This window comes from Hylobates moloch, unplaced genomic scaffold, assembly GCF_009828535.3.
Source record: "Hylobates moloch isolate HMO894 unplaced genomic scaffold, HMol_V3 SCAFFOLD_5, whole genome shotgun sequence".
NCBI classification, from domain to species: domain Eukaryota; kingdom Metazoa; phylum Chordata; class Mammalia; order Primates; family Hylobatidae; genus Hylobates; species Hylobates moloch.
The window spans coordinates 54,861,582-54,880,646 of NW_026652280.1; the positions used below are offsets into that span (position 1 = coordinate 54,861,582).

The following is a 19,065-nucleotide window of genomic DNA, read 5'->3' on the forward strand; positions in this document are numbered from 1 at the left end:
ATTTCAACTAAATGTCAGGCCTATATTCTCCCCCAAGTATGAACTTCACATTGGTCATTCCTGATGCATGTTTTTTCTCCTACTCTTTCACAAACACACTGACATTTGGCTAAAAATGCTATCAATGCTGGGTGAGGGAGAGACATTAATATTAATTTCAGTCAACACCCCCATGAATCATTTAAAAACTATTTTTCCTATGAATTGCTTGATTTTTTTCATTCTGATTATTATATTTTTTTAACTTACTACTGCTCTTGAAAGAATGTCTTCCCTGTTCTTCAACCTCCAAAGATTTTCTTCTCCCATTAAGCTGTACCTCCAGTGCCCCCAAGGATCGGAGCAAGATGTAAAGGAATAGCCAAATGGCTCTGAAGATGTTTGTTATAGGGCCCTCCATTGTATTCAAATTAATGGCACCACATTAGCATGGGCTGCCCTTTGGTGCTCATTTGTTCCTGCACTCAGGGGGTTAAAGAAGCCGCATGCTTTCCAGATGTTCAGTAGCTCTTATAAATGAAAGATTAGTGATTTTTCGCTGCTGCTGCTATTTCCTTGAGTCCCTGTTAAAGCTGATATTTTCTTTAGGCACTTGCTTAGTGTCTGAGTCAGAAGAATCTTCTCCCTGAGGTATATCAATCAATAGCATGCACAAGAAGAACAAAATGTAGAGGTGGGAGACATGGTCTGTATTAATTTGTTGACTACGATAGTCTTCCAATGACTGATATAAGCAACCTGTGGTTGCACTCCACCTTTTGAAATGCAGATCAAATACATGTGACATTTTTCTCAGTCTAAAAAACCAAAAAAAAAAAAAAACAAACAAACAAACTCCTTTTTTGGTGAGAATATCTTTTGTTAGTGCTATGACAGGAATATCAACTTTGTTTTCAAATCCGTCCTATCTTTCTTCCAAGCAAGAGATATGTCTGCAATATGACTGTATCTAACTCAAAGATGCCACCAACAATGTCTTCCCAGGAGAGAAACAGGAAAAGTACCCAAAATGGATTCCAATAAATGAATGCCAGTTTAGCATCTACCATGCTTGCCTTTTGTATACAGAGACACTCCCAGGTTCCTGCTGTTCTAAGAGCTGTTCAAGCATTGAATAAGTAGAGTTCCAATGAGACGAAACCTTCTGCCTCAGCTGGTGTTTAACAAGCTGTTTTCTTGCTACAACTCAGTCAGGATTTCTCTAGCCTTAGCAGAATTACATTTCACATCTCCTCCTAATACATTTCCAACACTCCTTTTACCAAGCAGGAATAAAGACACAGACCAACTTAAATAGAAAAGCAAAGCCTGGAAAATGCAATTAGTCTTGTTGCTACCTTTTTGACAATGAAAAAGAAAGTGGCTGATAGGCTGAGAGGGAGCTACTGGCCTTTAAGGGCTGTGGTATCTAGGATGGAATATTTATGGAAGCTTGAGCTCCTGCAATGGGATGCTCAATATGACCCCCTTTTGAGGTAGAGGTAACATGGAAGGAGGCTTGAGATGACAGTAACACTTGACGTCTTAATGCAAATCTAGGTCAGTTTCAAGGACGGGAGTCCCGGTCACATACACATGAAATAAAGTTTTTGAAAGATAGCTAGAAACAAAATATTTAGAATATACATATAAGAGTGACATCTTCAAGGATGCCAGCTCAGAATGAATTGCCATGGCCACTGTAGGGGAGGAAAAATCTTTTTCCTTCCAGTCTCCTAGTTTCAATGGCTTGGTTCCAAGAATCAAACTGATAAAAGACATTAACAAGAGGAAAAACAGTTTAATTATGTACATGAGCAAGCAAGTGTGGGAATTTCACAAATAAATAAGACTCGAGGAGACGGCCAGTTGATTGAAGCTTATAGATGTTTGAAGCTGACATATCATCATAAGCTGAACAAAGAAAAGGGATTTGGGGCTTCTGGGCAGGGAAACAAGTTTTGGGAAGGGGAGAGGAGGAAATGAATGGTAAGTAAGGGTCATCTTGTCATGCAGATGAGAATCTCCCAGGTGATGAGAGAGGTCTTGGGAGTAGCACTCTTCCCCATACAGAGACATTGTTACTCGTGGAAATTTTCTTTATAAATATAAATTTCCTTTAAAAAAGGGGTGGGGGAAAATCTTTATTTTTAGACAGGAGGAGGCAAAGAACTTTTCCTGGGTCTGCAGGTTCTCAATTGTATTTAACTCAAAATAATCCTTATACCAAAGTGGCACATTTTAAGATGGCATATTCTGGTACCGTTCATCCCTAACACCACCAGCATGGTCAGACTGGTGCCCAGAGAGAGCCTTCTGAGGGGAAAGTTTTGTGGTTTTCTCAAAGGCACACATAATGCTGGCCTTTGAGAAGCAAACCTGCAAAACAGAGGTAAACATGGAGGATGACCAGGGTCGGGGAAAGAGACTACTGTAGGGGGTGAGAGTACAGGGGAAAATAATGCCAAGCCATGCAGGAAAAAGCGGGAAATACCTGCAGGAGACTGGCGGCCTCGGCTTCTCCCTAATCTGCCAGGGTTCTCCAGGGACAGCTTGTTACAGGAGGAATTTCCCAAATGACATCAGCCCTATCTGACATGGAGAAGGCTGGGAGCAGACACCTGAAGGAGAGGCAATCAGTTGATTGACTCAATAAATGAGTTGTGGAGGTGAAGCTGATTGAGAAGATTTCAAGGGGAGCCAAGAAGAAGGGATACAATGGAAACCAGAAAGGAAAAGTGCAGTGGTCAAGGACAGATAGGAAAGTCAAAAATAAGGTGCACCCTAAAAAGATCTTAGAAGACTGCCTTCTGATATTTCGACTGTAAAAACGATCGGGCACATATAAGAGCAGAGATAGGCAAACTCACCTTGAGGAAACAGACTTGCATCAGGTTAGCACAAGTGAGTCAATATATTAATATAGCTACAGAAGGAATGTGTAAAACAAAAAGAGGTTGTGTGGCAAGAGAAATTTTGTAAGTGTTAAGTCTCTTGAGTGAGGAATCCAAGCATTTGAAGAACAAATCAGTACATTAAGAACTAAGAGACCCAGGCCCAAGTTAACCTGCTCCTTTAAGGAGAAGGAGCGAATGAATTATTCTTCACTTGTAACATGTGAGCAAGTCTAGCATCCCTCAGGCCTCCAGGAATCCCAATTACCTGCTCTGCACTAGATCATAAGCCCAGAGCTCCTAGAAGCTGCCATGAAGAGGACTTGAACCTACAGCTGTGGTGACCACTACTCTCCCCAAGGTCTCTTCTTGCTCTCCAGGTGGAAAAGCGCATGCTCAGGTCTTGCTTCTCGTTTCAATTTTCATTAGTGGAGAAAATTAAAAATGATTATCATAATTCAGTGATAGCCATTTCAAACTCTTTCACTGCTAGAGAATGCTAGAATATCTTAAAGCAGCAGGTAAGAGCTGGCGTTCACCTCTCCATCAGAAAACCAAGCAGTTAACATCATTAGCATTTGACAAACCATTACCACCACTGCCACTTCTCACTTGCTTCATTAGTAAACCGGTGTAAGCACTTAATAATGATAATCTGTATTTTAGTTTTGCTTTGGTCTTAGAGTTCTCATCCTCTGTGCTTTCCAGCAGGAAGTAGATGCAGTCCCTGGTGCACTTGTAAGTTTCACAACCAAACCTATTTAAACGCAAATGTGATAGTGGATTGATTTCCTTCTCTTTTCTGGTACAAAATAAAGTACTGGAAGGGGAAGGAGAGAAAGAAACTGATAAAATATCCAATTCAACCCTTCAACCCAGAGAAGCACAATGTCTAAAGAGGCAGCTTTGCTCTGCCAATGGTCCATATCTCAAGCAGATTCTCCAGAACAGAATAAATTTCTCTAACGAAAACTTCCAACATATGGCATATATACCTTTATCATCCTACCAGATTCCAATAAGCTTCACTCTTAGGATGTCAGTTCTGTTACAGAAAAACGTTACCACAGTTAGGTGAACAAGAAAAGAACTATCTTTGATCCTTCGCCAAGTTACTGAGAGCCTACGCATAGACAGTACCAAAGATGTCCAGGCACACAACCGCCCTGAATGGAGACAGCTGTGGAGCCTCTGTGGCTACAATACAAATAACCAACAATACAGGTTGCTGATTTCATAAAACCAATACCTGCCAATCCTAGTATTATGTACATGACAGACCAATGGGTTATCACACTGGATCATGAAGATGAAGTAGAGTTTATTTAGAAAGAATAAGAACAGGTAATGGGAATCTCTTCCACATCAAGTAGCAGCATGTTATTTGAGCCACCTCTCCTTCTCTACCCACCTGCTTTCTCCTCTAGCTCCAGGGCTAGGTCTTGCTGGCATAAGTCAATTAGCACACGACACTCCCTAGACATCCAATTTAGCAATTAGTTGGGATATAGAACTTAAGTTAATTCAACAAAAAAATGCCTGGGGTTTATTTTCATGGTCTTGAGACATAGCTTCCCCCCCCCCCCCCCCCCCTCCAAAAAAAAAAAAAAAAAAAAGCTCATTTGTGTTTTCTCTCTCTCTGTCTCTTCATGGATAATAAGTTACATTGCCATACCAATGGCATAGGCAGCTATTCTGTGACTATGAGGGGATCTGGTCCTAAGATTAAGCTGATAATGTAAAAGGTGGAACAGAGAGAAAGAAAGAGACTGGGTCCTTGTTTATGTTACTGGACCATTGGAGACACCTGAAGACACCCTACTTATAGACTATGCAAATACAGGAGCCAAAAATTGTGTTTTATTGTTTAACCCAGTGGGAATGGGGGTTTCTGTCCCTTGGAACCAAAAGCATCCCGGCTGACACTCAGGAGACAAGTCAGAACACAACTCACTTGGGCCCAGCAGGAGAGGGGAATACTTTGATCCCCTTTAATGTCGGCTCCATCTTTGCAGAGACAAAGACACAAGAAGGAGGGGATGGAACGTCATAAGAGCCATCTGCCCATCAGCACCTCTTCAGCCCCCTCTCTTTTTATTAAACTGAGAAGTAGTAGTGTGGTAATAGCAGGGAAAGAAGAGAGCGAGAGGCAGGATACAGAGGAAAGGCGCCAAGTGGAATGTGCCCGCATCATCCCTGGGCTGCCCTGGAGCTTTCCATATGGGCATTAACTGATTACACAAAGCACTTCCTGGAACTGCTCTGCTCTTCTGGGCCGTATACTTAAAGGTGTAAATATTAGTGTGTAAAACTGAGTTCAATGTGTTTTCATACATAATTTGAAGTGTAATTAGCGTTGTTATTCATATTATCAGGAACCTCAAGCTTTGGTTTCCCAAGAGAAATCTGTGTCCTGCACCCATCATAGGAGCTAACTGGCCCATTCTAATAGTTCCCCTGCCCAAATGCAGAGAAGCATCGAGGGGCAGTTAAAATCATTGGAATTGCTGCCTCAGGCTTCACATGATCAGGATAAACAAACCTCCAGCCAAGCAAGTAAAAAACTTGGTTTGCTTTATTTCTCTGCTTTCCCAAGTCACAGCAGTCAAGTCTTCAAGCCAAGATGCCTCTCAAATACCTTCTGAGGATTTCAATTCTTGTTTTTTCTTTTCCCTGGGGATCCCAAGTATAGTAATTTCATAGTCTGTCTCCAATAGGTACTATGACATTTTCCCATTATTATTATTGACACCTAAAAGAACCTATCCTCAAACATATTCATTGTCTTTTCCAGCCAGGGTGTGGGAAATCCATCTGCCACAGCACAAGCAGAAACTTGTAAAACAGGGCGGCTGCCATAAGGCATAAAGAAACTTATGACAGAATTGGAAGGCAAGAAAGGTTTTGAGACAAAGTCAGTAAACGCCATCTGTGTAGGCCAAGAGTCATCTCAAAATTTGGGAGCCGCTAAGAAAGACAGAGGGGGAGGAGGACAAGAGCGGGGGAGAAGCTTAGCAAACAGGCTATGTGCTCTTAAGGGGGACTGAGAAATCATCAATTTCTTCCACACAGTTGGCTGATCAACTAGAAGGAGAGTTGGTCAGCTACAAGCCATCCCTTTAATACTCTCACTTAAGTCACTCAAGAACTCAAAACGCAAAATTCGTGACCTGTGGAAGGAATCTTTCGCCTTGTCCTTTTTTCTGCCATTAGACAAAAAGTGTGTGAAACGCTTATTGGCACAGGAATTAAGTTATCATGATTTTGGAGAACTTTAAAATGGCCTGGGAGAATTCTCAATGCTGAAAGCCTTATTTCCACTAATCCCCTACATTTCCTTCCTTTATTGGCGTTTTCCTGGCTACCTCACTCCTATTCCTTCCCTGTTTTATTTCTTCTTTTCCTATTGGAAGTGTTATCGATCACCTCTGGGCAGCCCTTACATCTGACCCTCCTGTGGCAACATGCTCATGCTGAGCTTCAGCAAGAATGGGCCAGTAAACACACACAGCATACATGCAACACACACACACACAAACACACATACAACACACACACAAACACACATACAACACACACACAAACACACATACCACACACAACACACACAACACACAAACACACATACAACACACAAACACACACAACACACACAAAAACACATATACAACACACACATACAACACACAAACACACATACAACACACACAACACAAAAAACCACACATACAACACACACAAACACATACAACACACACAAACACACATACAATACAAACACACACAACATACACACAAGCACATACAACACACACAAACATACATACAACACACAACACAAAAAACACATACAGCACACAAAAAACACACATACAACACACACGTAGCCCAAACATACAAGAAACATACAACACAAAAACACACACATACCCACAACACAAAAAACATACAAACACGCAAAACACACACATACTACACACAACAAACACACAAAAAACACATACGATACACACATAGCACACACAAACACGCAAAAGACACACACAAAACACACACAACACAAAAAACACACACAACACACACATACACACAACACACAAAAAATACAACGCAAAAAACACATAAGACACACAAAACACACACATACTACACATATACAACGCACAAAAACACATACAACACACACACAGCTCACACACAACACACATGTACTTCTGCCTTTTATGCCCTCAACCCAAACCTGCTTCAACAGACAACTAGAGATCTTATTGCTGATTCTCAGTGAAGAGGGGACAGTGAACTTTCCTCCCAACTAGCCTTCAGCCCTGGACAACAGCCTGTCTACAACAGTAGCAGCAGCAGAAGCTCACCTATTTGAGTTCCAACTGGGCCCCAGGCAAGGTGCACTGGTGACCCTGCATTGTTGCATATATTTAAAATGCATTACAACATCCCAAGAAAAAAAGCACTTATTACAGACCCCGTCCTGCAGTTGATGAAAGTGGAACTCCAAGCAGTTAATGCATTTGCCCAAGGTCTTGGAGCTAGCAAGTGGTGAGGTGGAATTAGAACCCAGGTCTGTGTAACTCCCTAGCATGAATTCTTTACTTCCAAGCTGCCTTTGCCTTTATTCCATAAGCAGCAGCCCTGGGAACACCCAGGAAAGAGCCAGGTTGAGGCATGTTTGGGGGCAATAGCATCTTTTTGATAGAAACAAGAAGATTCAGGGTGTGGTGCTGGACGTTCCCATGGACAACGGGCCTGACAGGGTTCATTCATCATGGCCAAGCCAGGTGACAGTGGGGTTCCACCTCACCTCCATTTAACACTATGGGAGGTTACACATTAGAGATTTGGAATCACGAAACTCCCCAGCCCCTGAGAAGCCCAGCCGAGCACATAGTTTGCAGGTTATGTAAGCATGTAGAACAACTTCAGACCAGAGTTGTTTTCTTCTCCAACCCCTCCCTCCTCTGCTTTAAATAAGGTCAAAATGAAGTTATTTCATCCAAAAACTGTAAAAATAAAATGCTAAATGTCAAGGAACTTAGGCATTTTAAAGTAACAGATTATATTCTGCACTAATCCACAGGGATGTCTTACAAAGAGAAGCGCTTCTCTTCCCTATCACTATTTTCTCACACTGTTCTCCCAGTTACTATTATGGCTCACTCCACACTCCAATGGTAACATTTAAATAGATCAAGCATAGAAACAGACATCATCTCAGTCCCAAGAATCTCCCCCACCTAAGTCAGAGACAGCTGCTGAAAACGAACTGCTGGAAGGCTCACGGTGGCGATTCTGCACTGCCTCTTTCTTTTGTGCATTGTCTAAAGTGCATGCACACCTTTCAGTGCAGACAAAACGGTCTTCTTTATCTATAAAGGAGCCACTTAGATCAACCAGACTGGCCACAGGATGTCACTGTTACTCCACACACACACACACAATAGCAAGTGTGCATTTCCACCAGGGGTTGGATCTGGCCCGGGACCTGGGCTCCCCTCAGCCCTGCCTGTCACAGAATTGTCATCCCTTCAGGTGGCACACCACAAGCCAGCAGCGCGTGCCCTGTAAAAGCCATGTAGCCTGACCCATTGTCTCAATATTCGCATTGTTCTGTATCAAAGGGGACAGGAAGAGAAAGAGAAGTGAAAAGAAGAAAAGGATCAGCGTGGTCCCTCACATCACAGGTTCTCCAAGAGTTGGACTTTGAACATTTGATGACCTTGGATAGAGCCCAGGTCCTTTTCATATATTTTATAGTGTTATATAAGGATAAGAACATCTTTTGCTTATCTTTATTTTCTAAAATTTCTGGAAAGAATATGGAATACTTCAGCTGTTCTAAAGCTGTCTTAACTCTTCATGAGGATGCTGCTTTGCACTGGAGCCTGAGATGGGGCCAACAATGGTTAAATGCTTTCCTTTTATCCCAACAAAGCACCTGCCTCTTCCCACCACCCATTCCTCAAATGTCTCCTAGACTCAGGGGCAAGCCAAAGTCCAGGAAGAATGCATGCTCTGCAGCTGGCAAGCAAATGCCACTTCCCAGTTGGCATCATGGAACCCTTATCAGGGAACATGCCAGTAGCCCCTGCTGGAGCAGGAGAGTCACCTCGTATTCATGGCTGGCAGCTATTCTTCCTTCCCTACTAGTGCCCCTCAGAGGGATGGTTTTCTATTTTTTTATTTTATTTTATTTTATTTTATTTTATTTTATTTTATTTTATTTTATTTTTGAAACAGAGTCTCCCTGTGTCACCCAGGCTGGAGTGCAATGGCGTGATCTCGGCTCACTGCAACCTCCGCCTCCTGGGTTCAAGCGATTCTCCTGCCTCAGCCTCCTGAATAGCTGGTATTACAGGCTCATGCCACCAGGCCTAGCTAACTTTTTGTATTTTTAGTAGAGATGGGGTTTCACCATGTTAGCCAGAACGGTCTCAATCTCCTGACATTGTGATCCACCTGCCTCGGCCTCCCAAAGTGCTGGGATTACAGGCGTCAGCCACCACACCTGGCCAGAGGGATGCTTTTCTATCCCTGGCTCCTCCATAGTCTAATTCTCCTTTGCCCCCATTTTCTGCCATTATCCTCAGTGTATACTCTACACAGTCATTGGCACGAAGTGGTTAAAGCTAGAATCATAGACTACCAAAGCCAGTGGGAAGGAGTGTTTTGGGTAGCCAGGGAGACATTCAACATTGCGGCATAAAAGGTAATAACAGAACAAAGGTATTTTCACTCATAAAGATGGGGAAAACCTTTTGCCTTAAAAAAGTGACTATAATGAAGCCTGGAAGTAGCTTTCATTTCAAGGGAAGTTACGGCAGTTGAAACCTCCCTGCCACATGTCAGCATTACTTTAGCTACACCATAGCAGCAAAAAGAATTAAAACAAATAAAGCAGATAATTTCTTGCAGAGTGAGCATTTAAGAAAGCAAACTGATTGTTCCAGCATTTGCAAGGATCTGTGCAGTAGCTAAGAACTAGAGCTACGTAAATACAGTTGATGGAGGCTTTGTTAATCTCCACACTGTCTGTCTGCATACTGATATCAGTATAAGAAAACAGTTAGTTATTTTGACTGGAAGTGGCTTGGATCAGTGTGAGGAGTGGACCACCTCGAGATCTAGGAGAAAATCAGTAGGCTAAAGGGAACCAAATAAAACACAAAGAAAATCCAGACCAGGACAATTCCCTTAACTATACTTGCCTTAGGAGTTGAGCAATTCCCTAATGTTAATGGTTTAAAATAAATGCCAGAATAAAATCTGTCCAATAATTGCTTTTATTTCACATTCATATGGCATTTTTTTTTGTATCTACATTGCATTAAATACAAAGACAGTGATGAACAAGGTAGCATATTCCCTGCTCTCAAGAGGTTAATTAGAGAGACAGACAAAAACGCAGCTAATACGGTGTGGGAGGGACTGGGTGTAATAAAGACTCTGGCTGGCCTGTGTCCCCAGATCCTGGGAGCTAACCTCTAAACCCTTGGGATTCCTGAGTGATTGGAATGTTTGTTATTCATGATGCACCCATCAGACCACACCTGCAGCTGACGCTAACAAGATGACTCAGGACAGGGGCTGGCCATGCCAAAAAGACCAATAGTATGATTAGAAGGTTGGTGCATGAGTCTTAAGATATCAGCCTGACCTTCAGGGAGAGGATGAGGCCTGGAGACCGAGTTCAGCTGCCTGCCAATGATCGAATCAATCAGCGTAGGTAATGAAGCCTCAGTTAACACTCTGGAAGCTGAGCTTGGGAGATCTTCCCTGCTCGGCAATACTCTCTGTGCATTGTCACTCATTGCTGGGAAGGTAACACATCCCTGAGGACACTGGAAGCTTCGAGTTTGGAAACCTCCCAGACTTCTTCCTGGTTAAATACAGCGTTTTCAGGGATTTCTGTGAGTCTCTCTAGTGAATCATCAAGCCTGGGGGGGCCTTGAGGGGTGGAGACCCCTAAATTTGTAGCCAGCTGGTCTAAAGTGGGGGTACCCCCAAAGACCCCCAAACTTATGGCTGATGTCAGAAGCCTTGGGCAGACTTCTATCTGTACTGAGGACTGTGCTCCATCTGAAAGTTTGGTCTGACTCTAGATGGGCTGGAATAAAGGAAATTTGGGGTGCTAGAGGCACATGAAGGAGGCATTTGATCCAGACTGTGGGGGGTGGGGAAGAAATGCCAGGAAAGTCTTCTTGGAAAAATTATCTTTGGCACCTGGAGGAAGGATGGTTAAGCATTTGAATTCACAGTAATCCTTGAGAAAAGCAGACTCAATCCCAAAGAGGATGTTTCATTCTCAACAAAGCACTGTCTTTGTTTCAAACACCAAGTCACAGAAATACTTCTGGTTTTGCTCAGGAAGTTTCCCTGTCCACAGTGTGCCCAGCCAACCACTAAAGAAGGAATTCAGTCTCCCAGAGAGGACAGAATAGACAAATGACTAACCACACCCCAAAATGATGCTGTGACAGAGCAGGGGTGAGCTGCAGGTTACTCACGGAATCAAGGTGAAGACAGGCTTACCCAGTCACACCCTAAACTACTCCTGTCATGGAAGGAAGCATTTATTAATTTCCCTTTGCAGAGAGAAGTTACTAGGCACTGAAAATTTCTAAAATGTATTCAAAGTAAACAGTAAGTTCTTAATAGAGGGGGTCAGGCCATCAAAGTATTATTTGGCAATGATTGTCCTCGATTACCTTTCCTGAGGGCTCTCATCCATGAGGTGCTTCTTGAGTAAATGCATAGTTTCTCCCTTCCATCCCCGCCAGTTCAGATATACTCTCCTCCACAAGCTGGTAAACATTCAAAGGAGAAAGTGACTGAAGAGACGAGGAGGAAGTGTAGACCCTGGATGGAGTGCTTCGGCACTGCACACACTGCTCCATACTGAAGGATCTATTTATATGTGAATTTATCACCTCAGTCTTACTCTACATGAGAACAGAGACCGTTGTGCCCTCAGCCTCCAGCACTCTGGCAAGGCAGTTACTCAATAAATGTCTGTTCAATCAAATGAAGTTAAATAATAACTCTAAGCAGAAAATAAATCTCTAGTAATATCGTTTCTGATTTCTGAACATGGTCCTGTTTTGAGTTAACTCCCACTGGAGCAGGACACTCCAGTGAGTCTCCTTCCTCCTCCCCAACCCCATTACAAGCCCCCCTGCTATTGCTGAAATGAGTGACTGCCTGCTCAATCTCCAGATGCCCACGTGAGGGGAAACACTTACATCATCCCTTTTCTCCTCCTCGTCTGCAATTTGTCCCTCATCTTCATTCAATTATTCAACAAATATTCACTGAGCACCTGGATCTACTTGCTGGGAACATAGCTGGGAATAACCCCATCCTAATAGAGCTTGCCTTCTTCTGGAGAAAACAGTATAAATAAGTAGCATACAGAGTATATTAAACAGTAATAAATGCAAAGGGCATAAAGCAGAGATAGTGTCAAGGAAACAATTGGTGGCCAGAGGTACGATTTTAGAAGAACAGCCAGAGGAGGGCCATGCATTGGAGCAAAGAGCTACAGGAGGTGGGGGGTGAGCCACATGGACTCCAGGGAAAGAGCATCCATGCAGAGGACCCAGTCAGTGCACAGATGCGGGTCAAGAGCATGCCTAGCATAAAGAAAAGCAGAGAGATCAACGCGGCAGAAACAGAACGAGGAGATGAGAGCAGAGGGGAAATAGAGGCAGCTAAGGGTACAATGTTGCAGATTTTACTCTGAATGCCATAGACAGCCATCAGAAGGGTTTTCAGTAGAGTGCTATGATCTGATGTGTTTTAACAGGATCATGTAAGCTGCTGGGCTGAGAGGGATTGGAGGGAGCAAGGGAGACTGGCTAGCGGCTACTGTAGATGTCCAAGCAAGAGATGTGGACAGCTGAGACCAAGGTAGCAGCAGGGAAAGTAAAGAAAATGATCAAAACCTGGGTATAATTGGAAGGTGGAGATGACCGGATTTGGTGACAGATCAGACATGGGACGTGAGAGAGAGCAGTCAAAGATGGCTCCAAGGTTTGACCCAAGCTGCCAGAAGGAAGCCACTTTTTGAGATGAAAGATGAAGAAGGCTAGGAAACAGCAGACCTGGGAGGAAAATATCTGGAGCTTAGTTTGGGGCTTACTAACTTTGCGATTCCTGTCGGGCATCCAAAGGTTTCCTCCTCCTGATGAGAGGATGTCCAGGATGGAGATACCAGTTTGGGAATTAACAGCATATAGATGGCATTAACCAGAGAGGAGAAATGAATTCACCAAAGAAAAAAGAAGGGGAAACAAAGGAGACAATATCTGTCAATTTTCTAGAATGGCTTCAAAACCAACATGCATCCCATGAATCACATTCCACTCCAATTCTTCCCTTGCCTGTAAGTCCAGGACAGAGCCCATTCTTTTCTGTGGCAAGAGAGGTGGACTTGAGCTTGGGATGAAAATATGGTGGTGGCCACTCAGAATGTAGATTGTATCTGGTATGGGTAGTATTCAGTGTATCAAGGTCTTAGGAAGCAAGTAATTATTTCAAGGGAAATGATAACCCAGAATGGTACTAAAATCTCTTAAAACTAGAGTGAGGTTGAGGTGAAGAGTGAGGCTGCAATTGGGAGGGGACAAACTGCATCCCTTTCTCACCTCCTATTCTTGCATGTCTTTGCAAAACAGAGGCCGTGGACCTGCTGCCTCTTCTACTTTCCTCTAGGTGACTTTAAGCTCCACAGTTTCTCCACAATCCACATTATGTCATTCTTCTCAATAAAGCCAAAGTAGTAAATGCATACCTTGATGTGATTCAAAGCGGGTAACTTTGGGACAAATTTACAAATCAAATAGAAAATACCTTGTTAATCCAAGTGTCCCAATTTTGGGCTCAAAAAAACAAAAATCTAACATCCTGGCAGCTCCATGCTTGGGGTGAATAACAACAAATAAAGAAGGCCTGAGGCTTGCTCTTAACTGTGATAGAGGCTGGGGGTAGGGGAAGGGATTGGAGGGGAGTCCTAGACAAATGCTCCATGAATTTGCTGTCTCTGGAAAAAGCATTAACTTTTCCAAAAAGGGAAAAGTTAAACAAGCAGTAGCTCATTTCAAGTGGATGAAGGACTTAAAAAGTGAACATCATTTCTTCTTGGTACCTTTAAATGGCCAACTCTTGATCCTGGAATCACAGAAGCCATGATGGGGAAACTGAAGCCTGGAGCAGGTTCTCACTCAAAGTTGCAAAGCTGGAAAGCCCCAAGCCCTATGTAGAGCCCATACCTTCTGATCACCAATCCAGAACATTCTCTACATCACAGCAAATTTGTTCTGAACTAAAAAAGAAAAAAAAAAAAACCCTCATTTGGGGTTGAATCATCTGAAGCTAGAATTTAAACTTCCAAACTTTCTGCTCTGGATTAGAAAAAAAAAAATGCTTTCCTAAGTGTTAAGAGTTCAAGATGTCCCAGTAAAGAACACACCAAAGGTCTGCAGCAAGAGAGGTGGGAGATGAAAATACCTTCATTACTGACAGGGTTGATGGTGGAGGTCACGGTTTCTATTTGTGGGGTGGGCTTCCCCACCCCTGAGCCTCCAGATTGGACAGCCTCCCCCACCCATTCCTCTGCAGCACAGGGAGGGAGTGGCCCTGTGAAATGTACAGATGGGGAGAAGGAACAGGTGCACCAGATGCAGGCTCTCTGCAGGTGGCCTCGCTCCTGTAGGGGGCAAGGCACTGGGGACTGCACTGCACAAACCCTGTTCTCCCTAGGAACTCACCACGTGATGAAATCACTCCTCTCCTCTTCTAAAAGGAGCCAGGGGGGCATCGGGTGGTCAGGAGTGTAACTGCTAGTGAAGCTCCCTGGGTGGCAGGGACTTCAGGAGACTGCAAGCGGCATGAGGAGAGCAGAGCACTCCTCTCCCCTGATTGTGTTCAACTACAGGAGCCACAGTCTCCTAAGCTGCGAGACAGACGCAGAAATATCTCAAGTGGCAAATGATGTGCAAAGCGATGGTAGGTGCCGCAAATGATAGTCATTATGACAGAGTAGAAGGAAAGGCGGCGGGAAGAGGGAGGTAGGAGAATAGGGGAGAGAAAAGGGGTAGAGAGAGGTGCAAACCAGCTAGGGATGCAGGAGGTGGAGAAGACCCCGCCAGAGAGCCTGCAGGTGTGAGAATGGCGCATGTGTGCAAGAGCAGGCAGCGCGCTTGGGACCCACATGGGACCGTGAAGACATGATGCTGCAGGGAACAACGTGCGTCTGCAATGTGCTGCAGCCAGAGTCACTGTAACTTGGTGCTGTGCTGAATGAAGTGGAAGAAATGCTATTAAACTCGTGACTCCATGAGGTAATAATATTCCCAGTGAGCCCACGCCTACAGAAATACACCCAGCAAGCAGGCTTTCCAGGAGCCCCCTCTAAGTTATAACAAGCTGCCTGTATCCTGCTGCCAGGATGCAGAGAAAAAATGAAAGCCAGTAACCAACTACATTATAAACTTAGTGACCTGCTTCACCTCCCCTGGTTTAGTGACGAGCTTGGCTGCCTTTTGGGCACGGAGAAAGAAACATAAGGCTAGGATTAAGTTTCCTGGCTTTTGAAGTCATCAACAGTCAAAAATGCTTTCAGCTGGCATTTCTCTCTGTTATCCAGTCAGCTTTGATGGATTTATTTTCTTTGCCCTATTTCATGGAAGTTACTGGGGCCAATTTCCGCAAAGATGATTGCCAGGGAGTTTTTTTAGGTGGACACGAGGTGGCGCTGTCTTTCCAGCTGTTTCAGTACTCTTTCAGGACGTGCAAAGACTGGTTTCATTAAAGTCCTTAGAGCTTTCTAACTTGCAATGAGAGTGAGGAATTCAATGGTCAGAAAGGCACTCACTTACTTTCTCCAATCGTGGGTCTCCGAGCCCCGGGAGAGCGGTAGAATCCTTTATACACTTCACAGTCTCACGGTTTTATTTCTCTCTGTAGCAACTGAAGCAATTAAAAAGTAGTGCTGTATTCAGATATTCATAGTCAGCAACTGGAATTCGTGCTCGTTTTGGACTCTGGCATTTTGATTTATAAAACAAGTCTTTTTTCTTACTACAAATTACCAATGACTTTCCAATGTATTTTTTAAAATTCTCTAACAGCGTGCCCCACTTGAGGACATTTCTATTTCTGCTAAAAGACCAGGATCTCTTATATGGATTAGAGCCTAAAAATCCTGACGGAGAGATTGGAAGTCTTGCAGCTCTGGAACAGACTGAGCATTATTTTCCTTTGGGATTTATGGAGATAGCAGCAATGACTGGGGGTGGTCTGCCATGAAGAGAAGACAGTGTCTCCGTGCAGTTAAGCCCCCTTGCTAAAATCACATTAGAGTCAAAGATACAATTAGGCCCCAGGCCTCCTGATTCCTGATGCAATGCTTTTTCCATAACATTCCTCTGTCTCCGTGAGTCCAAATATCTACACGTGCCTGGATTGATAATACATGTTACATGCTGTTTGAAAATTTTTACTGGGGTATCTGTAATTCTAAATAGACATGCCAAGAAACCCAGTGGCTTCTAAGCAGCATGTATAGATTCAAGAGAAAAGCAATATTCTAACTTCTGGCAAAACATCAAGTATCAAGAATATCACTTACCACAGCTGACTCGATAAGGATGCTGCTGAGAGACCAGCATGCTGCCTCATCCCAAATATCTGCCATGGCTCCTCCCAGGGGCCAGGGAGCTGGGTGGCAGAGTCCCAGGCTTTTCTCTCAGATCTTTTCTCTGAAGTGCTCCCAATCCTCTCCACTCCCCACCCCCCTCTCTCTCCTCTCTCTCGTGAGAGCCTCGCCTCCCAGAGCAGAGTTAATTAGAGCATAGACTTACTTCCAGCTTCTGACCACAATGAGTATAAGCTGTGAGTGGAGGACTGAATCTGATCTGAAATTTTAAATCTACGTTTTCCTTGATATTTACGGATCTTACAGTTATTTGGGCTTGTGACCCTGGAAACTGTGTTAGTTGATTTTATATTGATGCATATTTTGCATGCTCTCTAGTCCCAATTACTAAGAGATAAACATGTTTCTGAGGCAAAGAGTCCACTCGGGTTTCTAATATTACCGCCCCTAGTTTCACCCAGAAACTGGAAGGCTGAAGTCTTCTTCATGATAATAAGCTGCTTGCTTCCACAAGTTTGGGTTTTTTCCTGCTTTATGAGAACTAGGCTGTTCAGACCCAATTACACGTAAAATGTCTAATATTTCAGGTTGGTTTTTTAAAATTCTTTTTTTTTTCATTAAGTGTGAAAAATTTTACTAATACACCAGATACTAATTTTAAATCAATTAAAATAGAAATTTGAGGGTTGCTGGGAGGGGGAAAATTGAGGAAGTAAGTTGTCTTATTTTCTTTTTTTTTTTTTTTCTGAGACGGAGTCTCGCCCTGTCGCCCAGGCTGGACTGCACTGGCACAATCTCGGCTCACTGCAAACTCCACCTCCGGGGTTCACACCATTCTCCTGCCTCAGCCTCCTGAGTAGCTGGGACTACAGGCGCCTGCCACCACGCCCAGCTAATTTTTTTTTTTTTTTTTTTTTTTTTTTTTTAGAGAGGTGGGGGTTCCCCCTTTTTACCCAGGATGGTCTCGATCTCCTGACCTCGTGATCCACCTGCCTCGGCCTCCCAAAGTGCTGGGATTACAAGTGTGAGCCACCGCGCTGGCAAGTTATCTCATTTTCTAGAGCAATGAAATAATATGGATGCAATTCATTCATTCATTTATCCACAGAATGTATATGGAAGAGTTAGTTTATTAGGTATAGAACACTTACTATATTATGGTTATTATACATAAGGAACTTCAGGTCCTAGAGAGAGATGATGGTGAACCAGAAACACTCGATCCATAAATATTTTGTGAATCAATGAACAATGAATGAATAAATACATTGCATTTATATTATTTCCATTTAATTGTTTTAGATACAGCAATGCTATTCTTCCTCTACCCCCATTTTGGTTTTATTGATTTTTTTAAAAATTTTTTTAAATTGTTTTAATTGACATAATGATTGTACATATTTATGGAGTACATAGTGGTGTTTCGATACATATAATGTATATTGATCAGATCAGGGTAATTAACATATCCATTATCTCAAACATTTATCATTTCTTTGTGCTGGGAACATTCAATATCCTTCTTCTAGCTATTGGAAACTATTTAATCTATTATTGTTAACTATAGTCATCCTACACTGGCATAGAACACTAGAACTTATTCCTCCTATCTATCCAAATTCAGTTTTAAATGATTTCACTGATATATACTGTGGATGAAAAAAGTTATTCTCTAACCTGGCTTAAATACTTTTTATCCAAATCTCTCCAAATTCAGTTTTAAATGATTTCACTGATATATACTCTGGATGCAAAATATTATTCTCTAACCTGGCTCAAATACTTCGTATTTGATCCAAGTTCCTTTATGATAAATACATGCAGCTTAATCCTCCACTGATGACCAATTTATCCCTCTGGTAGCCACCTGGCCTTAGAGAAATTCACAGTCCCAAAAAATCAGGAAATCAAATGTCTACAGGGCCAGGCGGTCATTAAAAAGCGAATCAGGTGGGGCTAGGCCAGGACTGAGGCGAGCTGGAGAGCAGAGCTCCAGGACCTTCTAAAGGGCTGATGGCCAACTGTTGCCTCAGGGAAGCAAAGCTGTATTGTGAGATCTTCAAATTAGAAAATCTATATTGCTGCACAAAATCTCTGATTTTTAAATGATAACAAGAGAGTTTGTTAGAACACTGTGTAGGCCAAATAAAACATGTTTGTGGGCTGGATCCAGGCTGTCAATCTGAGACCTCTGATGTATAGTTTCAGATTAAATGAAGCTTTTAGCCAGATAATAAACCCAATCCACCAACCTAATTCAGAAATACCTGGCTTTATGAAGATGGCTTCCTTCACAGCTAGAATTTGTTTAATCCCTAAATGGAAACGTTTATTAATTAAACACAGCACCATCCTATTGACACATTTGGTGAATTCACCAAAACTTCCAACAAGCTCATGCAGAAGTTTGAACTAGAAGAGGGTAAGAACCTTTACAGGGAAAGGTTACCTACATGGTAGTTGCTCCGCTTTTTTTATGTAAGCGAAAAGTAAGTGATATTGAACCTCTGCATAAGGCTTCTT

At 42.9% G+C, this 19,065-nt stretch overlaps 1 long non-coding RNA gene across 1 annotated transcript in view; it reads right to left on the reverse strand.

Moving 5' to 3' along the window:
- The window catches only part of LOC116468104 (uncharacterized), a 40,108-nt gene extending 23,369 nt beyond the window's left edge, over positions 1-16,739 (reverse strand). Inside the window, exons 1-2 of the long non-coding RNA XR_004247996.1 lie at positions 16,516-16,739; positions 15,764-15,845 (exon numbers count right to left, since the gene is read on the reverse strand). This is a non-coding gene — a long non-coding RNA (uncharacterized LOC116468104). The remainder of the gene's footprint in view (positions 1-15,763; positions 15,846-16,515) is intronic.
- Positions 16,740-19,065: the final 2,326 nt, after the last annotated feature.